At 40.7% G+C, this 24,186-nt stretch overlaps 1 long non-coding RNA gene across 2 annotated transcripts in view; it reads left to right on the forward strand.

Annotated features, from left to right (window-relative positions):
* The window catches only part of LOC115365462 (uncharacterized), a 177,686-nt gene that overhangs the window by 131,271 nt on the left and 22,229 nt on the right, over positions 1-24,186 (forward strand). The window contains exon 3 of one of the 2 annotated variants that reach the window (XR_003928763.1): positions 19,121-20,435. The exons of the other annotated variant lie outside the window; for it this stretch is intronic. This is a non-coding gene — a long non-coding RNA (uncharacterized LOC115365462). Of the gene's footprint in view, positions 1-19,120; positions 20,436-24,186 lie in introns of those variants that run through there. 2 annotated transcript variants of the gene reach the window in all.

A 24,186-nucleotide genomic window follows, 5' to 3' on the forward strand; every position in this document is an offset into this window, starting at 1 on the left:
TCGGTTTCTGACTTGCTGAGCGGGCTGTTTCAAGCCAGCAGTCAGCCGTTACTTTAAATCACACAACATTTTGATCGGTTACACCATGGGCTCCTTCACTTACAGCACAAGTGACTAAATAGTATTCGGTTTCTGACTTGCTGAGCGGGCTGTTTCAAGCCAGCAGTCAGCCGTTACTTTAAATCACAACATTTTGATTGTTTAAACAATGGGCTCCTTCACTTACAGCACAAGTGACTAAATAGTATTCGGTTTCTGACTTGCTGAGCGGGCTGTTTCAAGCCAGCAGTCAGCCGTTACTTTAAATCACACATTTTGATCTGTTACACCATGGGCTCCTTCACTTACAGCACAAGTGACTAAATAGTATTCGGTTTCTGACTTGCTGAGCGGGCTGTTTCAAGCCAGCAGTCAGCCGTTACTTTAAATCACACATTTTGATCTGTTACACCATGGGCTCCTTCACTTACAGCACAAGTGACTAAATAGTTTTCGGTTTCTGACTTGCTGAGCGGGCTGTTTCAAGCCAGCAGTCAGCCGTTACTTTAAATCACAACATTTTGATTGTTTAAACAATGGGCTCCTTCACTTACAGCACAAGTGACTAAATAGTATTCGGTTTCTGACTTGCTGAGCGGGCTGTTTCAAGCCAGCAGTCAGCCGTTACTTTAAATCACACATTTTGATCTGTTACACCATGGGCTCCTTCACTTACAGCACAAGTGACTAAATAGTATTCGGTTTCTGACTTGCTGAGCGGGCTGTTTCAAGCCAGCAGTCAGCCGTTACTTTAAATCACACATTTTGATCTGTTACACCATGGGCTCCTTCACTTACAGCACAAGTGACTAAATAGTTTTCGGTTTCTGACTTGCTGAGCGGGCTGTTTCAAGCCAGCAGTCAGCCGTTACTTTAAATCACACAACATTTTGATCGGTTACACCATGGGCTCCTTCACTTACAGCACAAGTGACTAAATAGTATTCGGTTTCTGACTTGCTGAGCGGGCTGTTTCAAGCCAGCAGTCAGCCGCTAGGTTAAATCATACCAACAGTGCAATCACACTAATGGCCTTTATTCATACAAGACAAAAGCAAACTCAAAATGCTTGGTTGTCACTTTAACTGACTTTTCCACAGCCTCTTTTTGGAAGAGAGCAGTCTTTTTCTAACTGTATTGCAGGTCTGCCAAACCCCTCTGAGAGGCTTGGATCTGCCACACCCGCACTTCATCCATGGAGGTCAGCTAGTCCGTGTGCGAAGACGCCTTGCAGGTTTGAATTGTAATGTCAAATTGTACAAAATATTGTGTATACATGTCACTGCTAAGTTTAGTCCTCACAGCCCCGGTCAGTTGGTCAGAGGAAGAATGGCAACTTCTCCAGTGGGCACAAAAATGAAGAAGCTGACACGCTCAAGACCATGAAGACCAATGGGCGACTGTCAGGAGGACTCCAGCCACCGGAGCATTGAGCATCTGAATAGGACATGAGGACTCAGGTACAAAAAATCCATCCCATTCATCCTATATCACAATCTCCTTAATTTTTGGTTTTGTCTCATTTACAGTTAACCCCAGAGGATCACAACTCTGATGGTTTTGCATATGGAAGTTGTGTACTTAATTCCATAGCCCAGTGTTACAAAGGCTTAATATTAAATGTGTCATTTTAAGGGCACGGCAGCCGAGGAGACTGAAGATGGCCAGGGAGATCAATGGCAGCTCTACTGAGGAAACAAAACGGCAACAAATGAAGATGTTCAGGTAAAATGAAAACACATTAACACATCTGAAAAGGATATAGACATAGATATATGTATAAGGGACCTCTCAAAAGTTTCACTTATTTTTACTGAGTTTATTTTGATTGGATTGTATTCAACATAGGATGAGTATGGTCACATGACCAATAAGTAATTATTTTCATTATTTGTCACAACATGAAAACCTGAGCGAAGACCAGAGAAAAGATGGACAAAGCTCCAGTGAGGAGACAGGAACATGTTGCAAAGAAAAACAATAATACCTGAATGTAAAGTGGTTTGCATTCAATTACATAGTGTCTAAAATTAGAATATGCTTAAGTCTCCAACATAAAAAAAGTTTTTGTGTTGATTTTTAATTAACATGAATTTAATACACTACTTTGAAGGTTTGTCTTTTGCAGTGTCTAGATACTGTCTCATGAACTATTTTTTTGTTTTTGTCTTTTGTCTACATTATGTATGCTTCCAAAGCTAATGTCAAAAGCACTGTACAAACACGAAACATGTATTGCATTGTCTTGTCTCTTTCCGAGTCTAGATGCCGCAGAAGACTCGAGAAGAAGACAACCAAGGAGAGGAACAAGAGCTCCACTGAGGACATGTTAATTTTGTGGCACAGAATTCAGTTGGTCCTGTGCATGGTCAGTGAGTCGCCGGTGTTCGGTCCCCGGTTAGGTTTAAGAGCGAGTTCCCTTTGGAACTCGTTTAGGGGGGGATGTTAGTGTGGCGTGAACGTGGTTAGAGCAGTTGGCTCGGGAGCACATCCGAAGCTGCAGGTGGGTCGCCATTTTATGGTTGCTTTACCGGGCTATCGGGCTACAGTGCATAAGTACCCGCCACAAGTAGCGCCTGAAGACTAGGGAGGAGCTTAGTTAGATTTTGGTTAGGTAATTAGAGGGACAGGGCTTCAGTGATATTTTGACTGTGTATTTGGGCTGATTGAGCATGTTTTTGTGTCACTAAAGGAAGTTAGGTTTTGTGTCTATTAATCATTGTGTTGCTCTTCTACTGTAAATAAATGTTGTTCCTCACTAAACATTTGGTGTTTCAGCAGCCATTATTTCTTATATTTATCTTTTCCTGGATCCCTTTTGTAGAGGTAAACGTTTTTGGTAAACTTGTGTTACTCCTTTTAGGTCCATTAAAAACACATAATGTGTTGAATCATAATTTAAGTATCAAGACTACTACTAAGTTAATAGCATTCATGTACTGATACCAAGTTAATGATTTATTTCCCTTTTAAATGCATTTTACATTTTTAGTCTTGCCATGTCACTGCAGCTAAAATGACCCTCGCCCTGCTTAAAGTCAATGTCACTCTCTCCTAGTAACACAACACAACATTAAAAGGGTATTGTGAATCTGAAAATGCAGAAAAACATGACTAGATCCATTAATGTATACAACATTGGACAAAGAAAATTGTAAATGGCACTATAAGCATAGTGTGCATCAAAGAACAGTTGGTGATGTCACATGGTGTCTCCGGCAGGTAAGTCCATGAGTTGGTGTATGATGAAGACAAGCCTCTTCAAAGTTAGTTTTTTATTTCAGGTAGGACCATGAGTTGTTGTATAATGAAGACAAACCTCTTTGAAGTTAGTATTTTTAGTTCACATAGGTTTACTTGTGAATTTACTACTATCTGTATGAAAGCTCACCTGTGGCCCTGCAGCTTCACCTGCCTATGGATCTCCTGTGTTAGTCCAGCTGCTCCCACTAGACTTCCTAATTCAGTGGTTCCTTACACTCATAAACTAAAAAGCTGTGGCTTAATTTTTGATATCAATCATGTCAAAATGAACCAAACAGTATTGTGATCCAGTTTTGAAAATGAGAAGGGGGCTCAGGGGGGTTAGTTGACAACAATAATAATGTTGACTAATGTTAAAGGCCATATATTATGCTCTGTTTCAACATCTTGGTATGACTTTACCAAAACATGTAGCCAAGTTTTTGGCTATGTATAGAGCAAGAATCTGTTTATCATTCCCTATCATATTACCAGGCTATGTCAATTGCTACATAATGCTACATTAAACATTACAAAAAAATGATACCTTTCACTAATATCCATATCTGTATGTTACACCTATGTTAGCAGTTGCTAACATAGGTGTAACATAACGTAGGTGGAAGCAACAATATAGACTATAGACTCCCATTGTATTTGGAAAGCAAAGTTTGGGGAGAGAAACAGAAACACACTTTTTCAACTCGCTCTAGGGTGGGCATTTTTGAGAGTTGGAAAATAATTTTGACACAGTTTGAAAGCCCAAAGCCTGACCTTTCTCATGTTACATTTTATTTTCTGCTCGGACTTACTATCATTGAAAAAGGCAGCTGTTTGACCAGTAGTTTTAGGCACTTTTCTCCCACGCAACACTGTCACTCATGCTGTGCGCTTTATAGGGCCTCATTTCTGACTCCACCCACACAAGCCCCAGTGGCACAGTGGATAGTGTCTCTGCCTGCCATGCAGGAGACCAGGGTTCAACTCCCCACCTGGGCAAGAGCCACAACACTACACAGCCCACAAACAGCATAGGGCTGGCGCTTTAGCGCATGTCCAGGCGCTCGCAAGGCAAGCACATCAAAGTTTCTTCAGAAACTTTATAAAGTCTAGTTTTGTTTACAACTCTATTCCTCTGTTCAGTTCTCTATACAGCAGGGATCAGAAGATTGTTTAAAATGTTGGCATTGATTATGCCCCAGAAATATATTAAAAAAAAGGAATATTTTTCAGTCATATTTTTTTCTTAATTCAGTTTTTTTTTTTTTTTTTTTTTTTTTTTAATATCATGGGGTTATCGAATCGGGGAAACCTGTATTGTGAATCATATTGAATCATGGAACAAATCATTACCCCCCTGACCATTTGTGGTTCATATGGTAATTGTAGCCGAAATTAACATACCATAGCATCATTAATATTACTGTTGTCATTAATATTTCAATTAGACAAAGTGCAGAGCAGAAGGATTCACATCCATAGTGCACAGTATGCACCTTAACCAGCTATCCAACAGAATGCCTGATTTGCGTTTCCTTTTTTTTTTCTTTACCTTTTATAACTAATTGTACCCTTCATCTCCAGCACACAGCAATTAAATAAAGAAGAGGCTGAGGGTAGAAGATAATGGAAATTTATTCCACCCGGTAAATTGAGAATTACGAGAAAGTGCTCTGTGCACAGACGTGATGAAATAAAAATGGACACGGGCTTTTTGGGAGTAAGTGCACAGTCTCTTGAAGGGTAGGATCCTATGCTCCAGTGATCTACTGCTAATGCCTTGGCTCAGACCGTCAACTCAACCATCTGTTTTAACCTGTGTGAACAGCAGAAGACGCACAGCAAACTATTTGTCCGTCCTCTACAAAGGCACACTGCTTCAATATATTATTTTCCCAAAACACTCAGGAAAGTTGGAACAGGGATAGCGCCTTCAAAGCCAACAACACACACATATATACACAAAAACGAATTTGCGCACATTCTCAGACACAGACAAATGGATTGCCAGTACTGTGTGCTCACACAAACATCCATACATGTCTCCTCAAAGGAACGAACAGACACACAAACAAAGGTGCAAATACACACACGTGCACACTCACTTAGACATATGCACTCAAATGAGCCCACACGAAGAGACAAAGACAGAACGCAAACAAACTCACCCCACATGTACACAATCACAAATACATGCACCCACATGCGCGCAAACACCTGGACGAATCGAATCGCAGTCTCACACGCACAAACACGAACTCAGATGAATATACAGTACACATTAATACACAGGCACGCATGCACATACACATACCCGACACACACATCAGCTCATTTCTCAGAGAGTGACGACCGTGGAGGATGTCACAGATGTCAGGAGTGACTGTCACACCCCAGGGAATTCTGGGGGAGGAGAATGACGAATGCAGGAACGGTGGGAGTCCGGGGTTTGCACCAAGAGAGAGGGAGAAAGAGAGAGAGAGAGGGAGACGTGAGCACAAGCCAAAGAGTTGAAAGTGGAGATGAAGGCGAAGGAGGAACAATCAATTCTCTGACATCTCTAAATGTGCACTTGATGATGCATACCTAAACAGGCCTGAAATGGTCCACAGGGAGAGGAGTAAGGGAGAGAGAGCAGAGAATGAACAGGAGGAGCATATAGGAAAGCGAGAGAGCAGATTAATGAAGAGAAATTGAGAGGGACAGAGATAAAGGGAGAGGGGGAACTAGGCTGGAGAGACTGTTACATCCGTCCATGCGGGCCTTAAACAGTGGACAGTCCTCCGAGGACGGTGCTCCAAGCGAAACGGTCGGCATGGCAGGTCAGCATCAGGTCTGCAGAGAATGAGGGAGTGAAAGAGAGAGAGAGAGGAGAGGAGGTGAATACTGATGAGGAGGAGGTGAAGGAGCGGCCAGAGATTGTCCATGGGACCCGTCTGCGCGCTCGCCCTCACTGCAGCTCATTTACTGCAAAGCCTCAAAAAGCTTTCAGCCGCCCACTCTGCATAAAGCGTGATCGAGATAAGATACTTTGCCTCAGCCCATTTTTCTTAAGATTATCTTCAAGGCATTTTCGGATTTTTCAAGACAGAAGGGAAAGCTGGGTTTGAGGGAGGATGATGCGCTGACATTTACTGTAATCAAAGTAAGTTGACAAAAAACTGACACCTACAGCAGGTTGGACAAAACAAAAGAATCACTTAACAGTACAGGATGTCAAGTACCTCCAAAGGAAAAGGGCCGCCCTTTTCATTCAGAACAGCTTTTGCTGCTGTCTTCCTGCCTTAACTGTGCGTTAAGGATATTGGATCCTTTCTCAAGACAGAAAACCTTCTATTCTTTGAGGGATGAAGGAAGTGGAAATCTGTTTCTCATGGCTCAGTTATGTGTATATCCAGTGTCTAGGGAGGCAGTAGAGTTTTGACTTGTTTTGGTTTTCATGACAACTTTTAAATTTGATTAGAAGTGTGTACACTGGCATTTCCATCTTTGAATATGGGAACATCATGACGGAACTGTGTTTGCACCCCAGAGTGCTCCCGATCCTGTAAATGGCATCATATTTCTTCCTCATGACCATGCAGAGCAATCATTGGACCTAATGACTCCCTGTAGATTGCTGCAGTTATATCACCATGTTTAACAGTTGGCTATAGACAGGGACCGACTGGGATAATAATTCAGGCCAAGAGTGTTAGTCTAACCCGGGCTACCCAGCACACAGAGACTATTCAACGCTATAGCCTATTACAGTATGATGACTGTAATTTTTTCATCAATTCCTATTGTCCATTGTAAACAATACACACCACAGTAAAAGGCAAAAGTGCTGCCATTATAATACATATGCCTCGTAAAACTGTGGCGCCATCATCAGCTGTATTGCCAGATTTAGCATGTTGATCCTGCCCAGGCTTTGTAGTCACAATGTAGAGTCATCATTGTTTCAGTCAAAAGAGCAGGCTATTCACTCTCACTCTATATAGGCAAAAAGCAGAAGATTATGTGTACCACTGTGTTCAGAGCTCCGAGTTATGTGACTCACAAGCTCATTGTTATCATGATGACATTCTTTTGAATTTACTGTGTGGCCAAGAGGAGCCTTGGATGCAAAAGCCAGCTAAATGCAGGCTTCTCTGAAAATCCAGGCTCCATATCTACTACTTCATACAACTTGCACTTTTGGAGTGTTTTTCCAGCACCTGTTATTTCCTCAGAACTGATACTGAGCTGCTGCTTTTGGTGGACCTCTACTGCTTCAGAAGCAGAGGAGCTGGCAGCATCTCTTTGAAACACTTGCTGGCATGATACTTGTTTTCCTGACCAAGGAAGTTCCCTGCTTGAGAACACATTGGCCACTGGGATTTCTTTCAGGCTCCCGATGGCCAGTCTGAGCCTGGCAGTAGATGTACTTGAAATGTAAAGACACCTGAATGTAGAAAAACCAATGCAGAGTTCCCCACATTTAAACACTGATGCCTGATAGCTAGAGCTGGGCGTTACGGCCCAAAAAATAAAATCTTGATTATTATTCTTTTTATTTATTTATTTATAAAGTTAGTTAGTTAGTTATTTTCCCAAACTTGTACTTGCACTTGAATCCATTAAAGCCAAAATCAGCAGCAGCATAAGCGGTGAATCCTCTCACTGGCACGATGAAGCAAGGTCTCTAGAAACATAGTCCGTGGGGTTGGCTCGCCATCTTGTCTCTTGCTGTGTGTGTGTCGTCCCACGCCCACACCATGGAATGACTTTAAACAGGTACACAACAAAAAGAAAAAAATGACCTGAGCGACATGTCATGAAGAAAATATACTAGTCTGTCCATATAAATAATATCAATGAATATCAATAAAACTTTACATTCACTGTAAGTACCATTACTGCTAAGCTGTTTAACCAGGTCTAAAATGGCGCTGAAGCTGCAACATCACTCTCACTTTCTATTTTTTACACATTAAACTCTAATATTAACTGCTAAACAGTTTGTGGTGTTTATGGTTTTCTACACACAGTTAAATTAGCTCTTTGCTAGCATTCAGTCATTTGAGCGCAAATATCAAAGTGCATCACGAGCAAAGATTCAATTCAACAACACCAATAACATCAACTACAACAACAACAACAACGATAATAATAATAATAATAATAATAATAATAATAATAATGATAAATTTTATTTTTAGAGCACTTTTAAAGCAATAAGCACAAAGTGCTTAACAAATGCAGAAAAACAATAGCAACATTTAAAGAACAGTTGCAGGAGCTAAGCATATGCATATACACACAAGTTAAAACATCAGCAACAACAACAAAAAAAAAGACAATGGCTCAAAAAGCATAAAAAAATATGATCAGTTGTGGGAAAAGCCATTTTGTAGAGGTGAGTTTTAAGACAAGATTTAAAAGCAGAGCTTCGGGTGGAGGGCTGCTCCAGAGCCAAGGAGCCAGTACTGCAAAGGCTCGATCACCCTTTGCTTTTAACCTGAACTCTGAAATAATAAGAAGACCCAGGCTGGCAGACCTGAGGGGCGTGTTTGGACTGTAATATGTAAGGAGCTCAGTTATACACTCTGGTGCCAGATCATTCAGTGCCTTGTGTGTGATGAAAAACACTTTAAAATGAATTCTAAAAGAGACTGGAAGCCAGTGGAGTGTGGCCAGGATTGGTGTAATATGTGAGGATCGCTTTGTTTTGGTCGGTCGTCTGGCGGCCGAATTTTTAACTAATTGGAGCTGCTCCACTGCTTGAGTGTTCAGGCAAGTAAACAAGGCATTAAAGAGCATATATGATTTTCTCTGTGTTGCTGTAGGACAAAGCTGATCAAATTTTGGAATGTACATGCTGCTCTAGGTTCAACTTACAGTCCAGCATAACACCCACATTTTTTGTAGCCAAATGAGGGGGTCAAGGAGTGGTTGAATTTTTTGTGAGACATGCTGAGGGCCAGTGATGAAAACTTATGTCTTATCAGAGTTAAATTTTAAGAAGTTTTGGGACATCCAACTGTTAAAGTCATTAAGCAACCATGTAGTGAAGCTAGTTGACTGGTGTCTGAGGGTTTAAATGACAGCTATAGCTGTGTGTTGTCCACGTAGCTATGGAAGGAGATGTTGTGGTGATGGATTATCTGTCCCAAAGGTAACATGTACAGTATAAACAAAATAGGTCCCATGTTGATCCTGGTGGTATTCAATGTTTGGTCTGAGCAGTGCATGAAGTAAATTCCTCAAATGAAACAAAAAAATCTGTCGGCGAGATGACGAAAACTAGTCCAGGCCAGATCTAGTAATACCCTCCCACTGTTTTAGTCTATAAGGACAGAGTGATTGATCATATCAAAAAGAGACAAAAACAAGATATTGTTGTTATTAAGTGCCTGAAATAGTTGATCCAGCTCCTTCTTTTCAATCATTTTTGATAAGAAAGAGTGTTTGGAAGTGGCTGGAAAGTTTTTTAAGTCAGTGGGATCTAACCCGGGTCTCTTTAGCAGTGGTTTAACACACACAGTTTTAAAAAGGTCTGGTACAACTGCAGAGGTCCAAGAGCCATTGATGATGGTCAGCAGTGCAGAGCTGATTGACAGGATTATGTCAAGGGGACTTGTTGAGGGTCTCATCGGTGACACTGTTTTTGTAACACCCTGCTGTGATGTTGGGCTAAAACAGTCCAGCACATCCAAGGAGGGGTGTGGGAGGTCCACTGTAGAGGTTGAAGAATTGATATTTACTCAAACACGATCAATCTTGTCTATGTAAGAATTTTTTCGCAGTCGGCTGGAGGACAAACGTCTGCAGCAGGGAAAGGAGGGTTTACAAGCTGATTTATGGTATTAAACAGGATTCTGGGGCTATGCTGGTTGGCAGAGATTAGTTGTGAAAAATACCGGTTTCTTGCTTCCTTCACTTTGCGATTAATAAATCTTTGAGTAGTAAGTAGTGAACATACAATTTACTGGATTTCCACTTATGTTCAATTCTTTGACATGCTATTTTAAGGCTACGAATTTCTTTGTTCATCCATGGGACCTTTCCAACAGTGGACTTAAGTCTTGATAGGAGCAACCATGTCCAGGATAGAAAAGCGTAAGTGATTAAAAACATCCCCCTGGTTGTTTGTATCTATTACTAAAATGGGCAAATTGTCATTAAAAGTGTTAAAAATTGAGGAGGATGATTGAATTGTGTGCTTATTCAAAACACAGAACTGTACTTTGTGCTTGATAGGTTTTATAGCAGCTTTGGAAGTTATATTAAGCAGGATACACCTGTGATCAAAGACAGCAAGATGTCTAGATCTGGTGTTTTCACATGGTTTGACTCTAAACAGCCTTTCCATTAGTGTCTGTCCACAGTTGTGTGTAGCACTATGCACATGTTGGACAAGATTATAGGATTCACTAATATTTGAAAACTCAGTCGTTGTATGATTAGAGGTATCATATACATGAAAATGAAAATTGCCAACTATCATAATGTTACCATACCAAAGAACCATAGAGGCTAAGAAATCTGAAAATGCAGTAAAAAACACAGAATTTTAAAGTGGGGGGCGATTAATAGCAATACAGAAAACAGGAATAACAGAGCTGATTTAAACATCATTACTTCAAAACTTAAACTAAATTATTAATAGAAATCAGGTTGCACTTAAACTGATTTTTGAAAATTACAGCCAGACCTCCTGCATGACCGCTTGCACTTGGAGAGCTGAAAAATTCATAAATTGAAGGACAAAGTTCATTCGGCTGGCTGTGATCAACAGGTCCTAACCATGTTTCTGTTATCATGAAAAAAATCAAGGTCCTCACTAATGATAAAATAATTTAAAATAGAAGTTTGTTGGAGACTGACCTCACATTAAGTAGGGCGATTTTGGCTTTAATGGATTCTGTTGCTTCCCACTGCAACAGAATTTACAATTTTATTGTAGACTTTTCATGTTTTTCATTACCTACAACTACTAACAGATGGGAATTTTAGTGGGCATGATCGTGTGACTGGTGATTCACTCATGCATTTCTGGGCATGTGTGTTCTATGTAGATGAGTGAATAGTTTGGCTTGCTTGAGTGCTTAGCTGCTTTTATAATATTACAACATGTGATCAAAATCTTGATTTTACAAGTCAGCCTTTTTTTTTTTTTTTTTTTTTTTTAATACATCAATTTAAACCAAAAATCTGATTTAATTGATTTATCATCCACCTTATTAGGAGCTGCATGGTGCTATCAGTCCCACACTGACAGCTGAACAACTCCACTAGCTTGAGCAGTTGTGAGGGTCAGTGCCTTGCTAAAGAGTACTTCACTTAAGTTGGTTGTACCACCACAAACAGGCTTCTTAACTGTTCTGCACACTGTAGTTTCAGGCACATGCTTTGTGCAATGGGCTAGCAACACACTAGAAAATTTTACGACTGATTATGGGCATAATTTGGCACATGTGGCCAATTTTCAAGACCAATTTGGTGCTAGTTTGTCACAGTCAGACAGTTATAAGAGATGAACTTACAGTGTGCAAAGGTTCAGGGATCTCATTTATAAAACTGTGTGTGGATTCCACACTGAAAGTCTAAAACAGGAAGAGTATGTACAACAAAAAAATATTCAGATTTATAAAACCCTGCGTACTCACACCTGCATGCGATTCCCTTTAATGAATTACAGATCGACCTGAAATGTTGCACACATGCACAGACCTCAATTTCCACCCTGTGAACACCAACAATTAGCCATATGTGGTCAAGAAACGCCCATCATGAATGCTGTTAGGCATATTTAACATTTTGTTCATTCATCTCATTTTGGGGAGAAAACGGCACAGTTAGTGTGCAAGGCAAGACATGGAAGCTTTATTTACACAGCACAGTTTTATACACAGGTAATTCAAACTGATTTACATAAGAAAGACAGTAAAATCGACTCATTTGAAAGAAAGAAAATAGATTTAAAAAAGGCAGCAAAAGTGACAGTTTTCAGCAGCAGTTGGACTTTTTTTTTTTTTTTTTGCAATTTCCACTGTTTACAGAACATTGTCCTTTTGTTCTAAAAAAGTAACATACTTCAGTAATATTTCTTCAAACAGAAATAATCTGCTTGAGTTACGTGCAGCAGTAACTCACTGCTGTAAGCTCAGATGTGAGGAATAAAGTGGTCTGACATTTGGGGGGGGGAAAAAAAAAAAAAGGATGCCAACAAGTATAGCCTCACTGGGCTTGGTTCCAGTGTGGGTGCCAGTGTGGCGCCAGGGACGGAGACGAGTGTCCAGAAAAAATAATGACACAAGTCAACATTATCGGAGTGGTGGCAGATAAGGAGGGAGACGGGTTTGGCTCATAACATGGCTGCAGGTGAACCAGGTGGGGTACCGGCCACTATTTCACTGGCTTATGGAAATACTGCTTCAAACAGCACTCTCACACTCTCCAGTCAAGTTGTTCCCTAGCAGGGCCAGTGCATCTGTCATGTCTCATGACACACGAGTGTCACTGCAGCATTTATGCTTACAGCAATCAGACTGCTCCTTCACACTTTACCAAAGTGATTGCGTCAATCAGTGGTATAATCTGTCCTTGAATATCGTTTGAAAATGGAAGTGCAAGTGAACATAAATTGTTTATGTCAGTTTTGTTACACTCAACTTGTCCTGCATCATGATTAGGACTGATAATGAGGCTGAAGTGTTATGATTGTTCGAGAACTGTCACTGGCTCCATTTCCAGACTTTGTTAATTTGCAAAATCCATATGTGCAGGTGGTGAGGATGTGCCGGGTTAGGTGACTGGAGAAGTCTCCTGTGCGCTCGGTGCGCCTGACAGCAGTCATGCTCACTGCAGCAATTTTACACACAAAAACTCTATGAAAACTAAAATTGTTGGTGATATATGCACAATATTAGAAGAATATTATGAAAAACTATCATTTAGTTACCATAAAGTCCACCCCTCTCTGCACTCTAGGGGTGGGGAACCTGATGATGAGAGCGCGCTGATGAAATATTGAGCAGAATTTGATTTGAGCTGGCTTATAACTTTTACATTTGAAATGTTCTTATGGAGTAATTGTGGCTCACTAGCACAAGCACAAAAAACACTGCTGGTTTTAATGTTTATGATAAAGTGTATCTTTGAGTAACTGATAATATGAAGTAAAATGGAATATAATGTGTGAGAGGAATCATTATACCTATAATATTTTCTCTCACACATTTTAAGTTCAGTAATGTGGCTTCAGTTCACCACCTTAACATCTGTGTCACCAATTTCTCCTGTCTCCAAAATGTTCGTACAGATGGATTATGTCTCTTTCAGGCCTCGTTTTGTGGGTTTGTAACCGTTATAAATGAGGCCCCAGGACTTTGTGAATTCTTAAACCTATGTCAGGACATCACACTTATTTGTATATGTTTCATTTTTACACCTCAAATCTGGACGCCCTCCATTGTGTGAGCTGGTCAGCCAATGGAATCCAATTGAAGCCTGGCGATAGTAAATCAGAGTTGAACATGAGAGCAAAAAATACAGGTTGTTCTTCCACCTGTTTGTTTTTATTGTGCTGTGGTAGTGTGAGCTTGTGTTTTTACGAGACTTGGATGTTGGATGTTGCACAGAGTGGGAACTCATTTAAAGTGTGATACTTTTATTTACCCAGTTGCCAAGTTTGTTTTCTTCTGTGAGAGCAAGCTGATACGTCTGTATGTATGTACCAGTGCTGACATTTTTTAGGTTGCAGCTGATGATAGCTGATACTTCGTGCCAATATTTAGTACCTTTAAATTTGACCATATTCGTGTCCAAAAATCCAGAAGTTGCAGTTACTGCATTTCATTCTTCGTAGTGTAGAAAATATGAAAGCTCTGAGGCAGCTCTCTCCACAAGCTTGTCAAGGGCTTCCCACAGACAACCGCTATTGATGAATCATGCTATAAATATGCAATTAAACTGCGTCATATCCATTATATTGCAGGCTGAATGGCAGATATCTGATTTTTGTACAAAGCCCAACATTATTTGCATTGGTCTAGCCTGGTATTAACAGTAAGCAAGGCAGATCTACTCTTCATCACAGCCCACCCTCCCACTCCCACCCCCCCCAACCTCCATTTACCCACACTATCAACCCTGCATCTGTTGCCCAAACTACTGTGCCAGCATCTTTAGTGCTCTTGATTACATTCGTTCAGTACAGCTAATAGTGTACTATATAAAAACTGGAACTTTTTCCACATTAAAACAACAGTCAACAGAATATATTTTACATTATCAGTCTTTGTCTGACAGTGTCTACTCCCTACTGCTTGCCCCCCGTTTGTCTTACATTGGCTTTTCAGTGACAATCGGGGCGCTGTGGGGTGTAGTATACTTGCTGCACTGGCCAGTGGTGAACCTGGGTGTAGCCATTAAAGTGAGGCTACTGGCAACAGCACAGGAAAGTCATAGCAACAGCAACAAAGGCAGAGAGCGGTGAGAATATAAAGCAGAACATGCAGCACAAAAAGGGAATGTACGGCAGACCCGTTCGGAAACATGAGGAGCATCGGCAATGCTTCTCCACTTTTGCACCATCTTAAGAGGACACAAAGGCTGAGAAGTGATAGCTGGTTTTTATGCTGTAGGACAGGAAGCATGTTAGACAGTTAGCAAAACTGCAGTTCAAGATTTGCCCATCAAGTTCATCATACAACTCATCAAGAGTATTGACAACTTTTGGGGCATGAAAGTACCCAACTACAGGGGCGATGGGAAGGACCTGCAATGCACTTTGCTGTCTTAAGGCAATAACTTAACATTAGTCACTTAGAGGGAACATCATAAATCATCACATCATCAGCTGCAGGATTAAGACAGCTTTTCTCTCTCTTTCATTCCCTCCTCCTCTGTCTCTCCTCATCATCATCATCCCTGTGTAAAAAAAAAAAAAAAAAAAATGTAATTCTTAACAAGTTGGGTAGCATGTCCCCAGTCTTTGCAAGCTGAGGATGACCTAAAATGCTTACACTTAGAGGAACTTTTTTGACTATGTCTTCATGCATGAAAATAAGGAATCGTGATGTGGGACCTCAGCTTTTTAACTCTGTCCGTCTGGGTGGAAGAGAAAGCTGTGACTCTTTGTTCACGCCAGAAAGGCTGGGCTCTGTGTCTGGGCCCCTGCCGGGGACACTGAAATATTCATGGTATAAATATTGCAAGGCTCTCCGTCTAATAAAAGCGCCGGTCTTTATTAATGAGGTGACTGAGGGATCCATTGATCAAGCTTTCTGTTTTATGTCATTCAGATTTTCTCCTCCGCTACCTCTCTCTCTGTCTTACAATCCCACGCTTGATACCACTCTCTCTCTCACATATTTAGTATCTCTCTCTCTCTTTAGTACAAGTATTTAGGAACTCTCGTACAAGCTTTCTCTCTCAAGATCTACTCGCTGCTTAGCAAGTGTTTTTTATTTGAAAATGTCCCTCTGTCTTTGTCTCTTCTCACTCTTTTAATGTTCTCTCTGTCTGCTGCTGTGCCTCTCCATTCTCCTTGTTTTCTCTCTAGGCTGCCTCAGCAATGGTGCTGCCCTGGTTGTAACGGCAGCCCAATTAGCAAGCCTGTCTGAGAGAGAGCTGGCACTTTTTGATTCGGCTAAATGGTCGATGTGGTTGTCTAAATGAGGGGCCCTTAACACCATAGAGTTCAATGACGGCAAGAGAACAAGACACACTGCAAAACAAGAGTGTGCATCCCAATCCAACTCTCTTTTTTTCTTTGCTTTTTCCTCTCTACCTTTCATCCTACACTAGTGCTCATTATGCAAGCATCAGTGATTAGTAATAAATAAAAGTAAATAATCATCATGTGAAGAACAGCCAATAAGAACAAAACAAAACTTTTGGAGACAGCAGTCATTTTTTTTTTCTCTTTAACAACCTTATCTGTGTTATGTACCTCCATAAGATTGGCACTACTTTTCCAGGAGTGAGAAAAGTGGATTTTTTTTTTTTTTTTTTTTTTAAAGAAAAGCTACTGTCACTGATGTTACAATGTAAAGAGGAGCACATTTGTAGTACACTAAGAGTACAATTGAGCACAGTCAGTATGTGACATTGCAAGTTCTTACAGACTGAATGAGCATTCAAAAAATAATTTTCTTAAATTTAGGTACACTATATGGATGAAAGTATTGGGCCACCTACAGATTACACCAACACTAGCCTTTCTGACACCCCATTCTAAATGAGTGTGTCTTTGGGGATTTTTGCCCGTTCATCCAGAAGAGCATTTGTGTGGTCAGACGCTGATGTTGGACAAGAGGGCCTGGTTCGCAATCTCCGTTCCAGCTCATCCCAAAGGTGTTGGATGGGGTTGAGGTCGGGGTTCTGTGCGGGCCAGTCAAGTTCTTCCACACCAAACTCAGGCAGCCATTCCTTTATGGAGCTGCTTTGTGCGCTGGGGCTCAGTCATGCTGGAACAGAAAAGGGTCTTCCCCAAACTGTTCCCACAAAGCTGGAAGCAGAGAATTGTCCAAAATGTCTTGGTGAGCTGAAACATTAAGATTTCCCTTCACTAGAACTAATGAGCCGAGGCCGACCCCAGCTATTGAGTCAGCAGAGCGTTGGCCTCTTTTACGAACTAGGCGCCTCAGCACTCGGCGACCTCTGTAACTTTACGTGGTCTGTCACTTGGTGGCTGAGTTGCTGTGGTTCCTAAACGTTTCCACTTTGCAATAATACCACTTACAGTTGATCAGGGAATATCAAGGAGGGAAGATATTTTACCAACTGACTTGTTGCAGTGGTGGCATCCTATTACATTGCTATTACAGCACCACGCTGGAATTCAGTGAGCTCTTTAAAAACACCCATTCTTTCACAAATGTTTGTAAAGGCAGACTGCATGGCTAGCTGCTTGATTTTATACACCTGTGGTAATGAGACTGAATGAAACACCTGAATTCAGTGATTGAGAGGTGTCGACCAATACTTTTGTCCATATAGTGCATTTATGATATGATATATCATCAAAATCTCCTACATTATTAATAATTGAAGTTCCTTTGATAGCAGCTATCCAACCAGCTAACAGACACAAAAAAGCTTAGCTAGACAACTAACCAGGCTCAAGCAAACAAGTAAAGGTCTTTTCACACTTAATCTGATGCGAGTAAATCTAAAAATTGTAAAATATTTTTTTCACACCAAACTATTCACATAGAGTATGACGCCAGAAAGACTTTAGATACCTAAATGAAAGTGAAGAAATGGCCTGTCCACTGTGAGTCAAATCTTCTGGTATCAGTGTCTCTTAGCTCTAGCCGACCTCCCCCATTCACCGCCACGACACAGCAGACAAATTGATAAAAAGAAATTGCAATGCAAACTTGTTTTCAATAGAAACTCATGGTGGGTTTCCTTTTTGTCAGAAATTAACGAGTTCTCTTTATTCTGCTTGTCTGTAGATGTTATGGCTTTTATCACGTAGCACTCTGTTCTCAGAGACAAAAGATATCAATTCCATGTCCATCTTGAATGCCAGTTCCAATCACATGACCCCAAAAGCTAATTTGATTGTTTGGTGTTCTAGTGGCCTCCAACAAAAAAAAGAGAAAAAAAAAGACCTAGCCTTGAGGGGGGGAAAATGGATCGGTGCATATTTTTCAGAAGAGTTAAGAAAGGAGTTAATAGAAATGCAATTTTTTTTTTTTCTTAAATCTTGTTTGGCACTTATTTCCCATGCCGAAAATTCAGACTTGGTGTGAATTGACCTCAGATGCTGTAGATGGGTGGAAGTTTTAGTTCAGTTTTTAAAGCAAAACACTCATGAAGGGCCTTTATAAAATTTGTAGCCTGTACTTAATGTAATTTATATGTATGTGAAGTCAAAACCTACTTGAGGAGTGCAGAATATTTATTTACTATGTCATATATGTCTCATCAATTTTGATAGCGTAGTGGGCGTAGAAAAATGAAACCATCAACAAACAAATCAAGTTTGGTTTGGTGGGGTTTTCCGTTCACTACCTCGCCTTCGCTCTCTTCTCTCAGACCACTTCTTTGTTCACCTTATCCCTCCCTTGCCGCCTCGTCATCTGCATCCCAACAGATTGCGCATCTCAGATGTTTTGTCAGCCCATAAGTCTATTGGTGACAAATTGCCCTCATCAGGGATAATCCATTAAGAATTCATTATGAGCTTCCTCCCATTTTAAGTATCCGTCTGTCATGTCGGGGCAACTGTGAAGGGCGGAGAGGTGAAGGGGGTCGGCATGGAGGTCAGGAAATCGATCACCATATGGACTCTTGGGAAACCACACACACAAGCACAGTCCTCCAACTCCCTGATTCTTTTAGGGTTAGGGTTAGAGAAGAATAAAAATAATGATTGACTCTTCACCTGACTTTTTCAAACCCAGTTTTAGCATTACATGCACAGCTAGTTAACTTCAGTAATCTCAGGAATTTCCCATATAGCATAGAATACATCAACAAGTGGCCAATAAAATGCATTTGTACATCTGCATGACATTCATTTGTAATACATGTTACAGGGATGGGGTTGTGGCTATACAGTCAAAAAGCACCAGCAACCATTGGGACACTGACATAAAAATGGTTATTTTGTTGAAAATTCGTACTTAGGATCAAAAGAAGATTCTGCTTTAATTGCATTCATGTATAGCCATGTCAACACAATGTGATTTATTGTGTTCAGTCTCCTCCAATAAGCATAAAGTACAGGGAGAAAGGGGTAGCACATTTTCAAATTGGTCACGTATTCTATAATGCATAAATTATGAATTGAGACCTGATTATGAATTGTGAATGTCAAGGCTTGATTTTACCATTTGGTGTTTGCCTTTAGGTGTAAACTAAGTTGAAGATTGGAGTACTGTCCTCAGAAAGATGAGAAAGAAATACCTTACAATCAGAGCCACTGCATAGCATTTGGGAATTGCAAAGTCAACCAAATGAAATGACTTGAAAAAGAAAGAAACTACAGGAGGTCTAAGCAATCCACAATGACCAGGTCATCCCAGGACTATTGCAATTGATGATAGAAAACCCATTAGAGCTGTGAAGAAAAGCCACACTAACAGCCCAAGGCATCACAGACAATTTCCAGTCTCCAGGTGTGAAACTGTCAGAGCTCACCATTGGCAGAAGACTACCAAAGAAGAAATACAAAAGCTACACTGCAAGATGCAAGCCTTTCATCAGCACCACGAACAGAACCAAATGCACAAGAAAGAGAGAAACTGTAAGAACACCTCCTCATCTGTGGAGTTTTGAGGAGGCAGTTTCAGGGATGAGGCATGCATGGCTGCCCCTGGACTTGGCTCACTGGCTTTTATTGATGTTGTTGCTGATGATGGAAGCAGTGTGAAGAGTACATAAAGATTTTGTCGGCCCACGTCCAAAAAATGCCTCAAGGCTCATCGGATGGAAATTGCAGTGCAGCAACAATGATCCAAAACATCCCGCATGCGTAATCAAGGAGTTCATCTGGAAGAAAAGGTGGCAACATTTTAACTGGCCAAGTCAATCTTCTGATTTAGATCCTATTGAGCATGTATTTCACTCGCTGAAGAGGAAAATCAAGTCAGAAAACCCACAAACAAACAACTGAAGTAGGAGTTAGTTGCAGTGCAAACTCGGCAGAACATCTCAAAGTTAAATGCCAGGCATATTTATGTTAATCAGTCATAGACTTCAAGCCATTATTGCATGTAAGGAGTATATTAGCTAAACTATTACACTGTTTTAACTTGCTTTAATTTTCCCCAATACTTGGTTTCACTTGAAATACAGGAAACTAAATACAATGCTGAGGGTTTGTTTATTCATGGATAAGCCATTCACTTGAGTGAAATTTTAAAGTAAATGAGAGGAATCAGTTCACCAATGGAACCAAATCAGAATTTAAGATCAGCTCAATATCTGTTGTTGGACTGCACTGAATGCATTTGTGAGTAAATCAACGCATTTGTAAACACATGATGAGCTCATTTGAGACAAAAGCAGCTACTTTCCTACCTTGGTAATGACTGCAGGGCTGGCACTGGCTCCTCTCCAAAAATGGGCTTTATCAATTTCATTTTCATTGCTTTTGTATGGGTTAGTAGTTCAGTTACTACTGTGTATTGGAGAGCATCTCAGGCTGAATAAAACCCATCCATTTAGGCAGTTGTACACTCCCATTAAAACTTGTTTTATGATTTAACAACTCAGTATGTGAGTATTGAACCTGATTCAGCTCAAACAAAATAAATAAATAAATAAATAAAATAAATAGAACACATTTACTTTGGTTTTATATTCATTGTTTTATCTGAAATACACATTTCATGGGCATCCAGCAAGAACAGCCAGTTTTGCTTCAGTGTCTCAGGACTGTTTGTCACTGTATATCTGCAAGTATATCCAAAATATTAGGGACCAATAAAAATATATTTACAGTGAATGTCTTCTACATCTGCAGATAGACTCTGTAAATACAGTTTGATATATTTTGATTTTGACATATAATGCTAAACATATTATGCATAGGTGGCAAAAGTACACACATTCTTTACTCAAGTAGAAGTACAGATAGATACATGTGTAAAAAAAAAAAAAAAAAAAAAAAAAAAAGACTGGTAAACTATTGCTTCAACCTGTTGTTGTTGTAAAAATTATAGGCCCTGAAATGTACTCAAAGTATAAAAGTAAAACATAGCCCCCTGAAGGACTTTTCTACAGTCCTTTTTTCAACAACAGGCTGCTCCTGTTGTTTGTTAATTATTAATGACATAATAGCATAAGTACAAAGCTAACTGAACCTCATGTCATATTAATACTTCAGATTTGATGCAGAATTCTTTAATGCCAGAAGCTCATGGTTTTGAGATTAGCACAAGACAACAGCACAATTGCCAAAAAAAATCGGAGAGCTGACAACTTGAAACATTTCTTGTAAACCATGGCTGTGGATGGGGAATGTCTTGCTGCTCTGAATGTGCTCCGTCTGCAGGGCTGGCTGATTCACTTTCATCCATGTCACTGCCAGTTGTCCCTGCCACGGACATCACATTCACTGACCCCATGTCTCCAAAGTCCAGTCTCCCTGTCTTGTCTGTTTCATCTTGTTAGGTCTGTCGTGCGTGATATGCACGGATGCATACATCAAGGTCTTCTCTATGTGTTATTGTCCCAACGATTTAGGTTGAAATTGGCCTTGATGTTGGTAAGGCATGCAATGCAAAATAAAAGTAATCGATAATTCCCCTCAAATGCATTAAAACTAAAGCAACAAGTCAGTTTTGAAAATGTAAGGAGTAGAAAGTTAAAATGTAGGGAGTAAAACTAAAAAGTTGTCAGAAAAAAAGAAACTCAAGTAAAGTACAGATACCTGAGACATCTACTTACCTACAACAATGTATTTGTTCTTGGTTACTTCCCACCTCTGACTTTTTGCAATATTAAATATGCCATATTCTCCAATGGGAATGTTGCTGACAGACAGAGAGAGCACAAGCAACAGACAGACAGAGAGGGAGAGAGAGAACAATATGGCATTTGTAGGGGCCCGACGTGTTTCCTGAAACCTTGATAAAGTGCGAGGCTTGGCGTTTCGATATGGACGTTAATTAGCTCGTTCTCCCTGGCGGGGCCCGCCTGATTGGGCAACTAATGGTTCGCTTTAAAGTGCTGAATGCACAAGTGTGTGTGCGTGCACAAATAAGTATGCGCGTTTGAAAGTGTGTTGTTTGTTTTTAGGTATCGTGCATTTCCTGATAAGTGCATATGTGCTGACCACAGTGTGTGTGTGTGTATATGTGTGCTGGGGGGGATCCATATGGGTTTTCACAATATACAGCATGTGTGTGTTTACGTGCTCGTGTGTGTGCCACTGTCAGCATTTCCAGCCGATTGCGTGAGGTGTTTTCTGTGAGCTCTGTGCTGGCAGGGGCTTGGCGCTCTACACCTTGAGTGGAATAATCCCATGTTTTCATTTAATTGGCTGGAATTGGATTAGTTAGGAGCGGGTGGAGTGTGCGTATGTCTGTGTGTGTGTGTGTGTGTGTGTGTGTGTGTGTGTGTGTGTGTGCTGGGGTGGAGGGAGCCTGGCTCGCCATCCCGTTCCTGAGGCCAGATCCACCACGATGGTGCCGTCCTGATAAGATTTAGTCTCTCGGTACACAGGATCTTGTGACAGGGCGCCTCTTTTGGCCTCTTTCAGACACAAAGAGGCCCTCTGTAATGGGGAGAGCAAGGCTTTGCTCTTAACATCTCTCTCTTTCTCTGTCTCTTTCTCTCTGTCTCTCTCTCTCTTTCTCACTTAACCTTTATCTCTTATTCTCTCTTAACCTGTATCTCTTAACATTTTTCTCTTTTTCTTTCTCTATTAGCCTTGTTCTCACCCCCACCTCGCTCTCTCCCACCTTCCTCTGCCCTCCCTCTCTCTCTCTCTCTCTTTCTCTCTCTCTCTCTGTCCCTCTCTGTCTGTCTCTCTCTCTCCCTCCCTCCTTTCCTCAATTCTCTCTTCCCTTCCGCCTCATCACATAATTATTGAAACAGAGAGGCTTTGCTGGAGTCGACCCTGCGCGTCCCCTGGCAGAGTGAGCATTTGGTTTCTGTCCTCCAGGTCTCTCTTTTTTGTTTTTTTTTTCTGTACCACTCTCTCTTTTGCTCTCTCTTTCTGAATTCTTTCTCAAACCTGTTTTTTTGCTTTTATCTCACTAACAGAAGACAAGACGTTTTATCTCCAACACCCCCCATCTCATCACGTACACCAGCGTCATTCCCTGTCTGTGCCTCCCTCTTCTTGTGTTTCACCTTCACCTTCTCGGCGTCCTTCTGTCTCACGATCAAAGATGTTTGTTTCTCCGTCTTTTTCCCTAAATCCCCACTTTTTTCCCTTTCTCTTTCTTCTTGTCAGACCTCCTTTTGTTTTTCTGTCACCTATGACCTCCCTCCTCTCTTGCTCCATTAGTCTGCTGTTTAGTTGTTTTAGCCAAAAGCAGTGTAGTAGTGCAGGCTAAATCCACTTAATCTCAGTTTACCCACCTTTATAACCTGACAAAAATGGAAAAATAACAACATGCTTTCCCTAAAATTTTGTCTGCATTTTGCTTATATTGGTGAAACATGGACATACACTCAGTGGCCACTTTATTAGGTCCACCTGTACAATCTAATACTTTTCTGCTGCCTATAATGCTCAGGTTTTCTCTATGTCACAGTAACAGAGGTATTCACTCAATTCTCTGTTTGGCATTGACCTCATACTTAGTGGTGCTGTTGTACTGGACTGCATTTTATTGAGAACTGTTTCTATTATCCTGTTCCCTCATGTATATAAATAGGGAGGACAAAAAGAAATACCTCTCTATATAATGTAGCCCAGTACAAGACCTCTGAAAAATACAACCTCAATAATAAACAGAATTAAATTGACACATTCTTAACATTATAAACTTGCTTAAAAGGTAGAACTTATGACAGAGCTGCATTAGACTGTACAGGTGGACGTGCTCAACTGGCCACTGAGTGTGTGTCTGCAATGTATTGGGCTTCCTTGATTAATATTAGATTTAAAGGGCAATTTGAGTGAATATATCTGTCTGCTGGGAGAAATCAGCGTATGATGTAATTCTGCAGATTTGTCATTAAATTTGATGGGCTGATAAACTCACTTGACCCAGTTAACTCATAATTGCAGGGTTCATTTTTTAAAAACAGGGCATCAGGGCGGGTGTCAGTGTGTCTGTCTGTGTGTCTGCCCTGCGATGGGCGACTGGCCTGTCCTGGGTGTTTTCCTGTTCCTGGCTTCCGCCCAGTGAGCATTAGGATAGTCTCCAGCACCCTTGTGACTCTAATTAGGATAAGTGACTCGGAAAATATATGAATTTTTAAAATACAACATTCAAAAGTGCATTTAAAAATATT

The sequence above is a fragment of the Myripristis murdjan genome, chromosome 9 (assembly GCF_902150065.1).
Source record: "Myripristis murdjan chromosome 9, fMyrMur1.1, whole genome shotgun sequence".
NCBI classification, from domain to species: domain Eukaryota; kingdom Metazoa; phylum Chordata; class Actinopteri; order Holocentriformes; family Holocentridae; genus Myripristis; species Myripristis murdjan.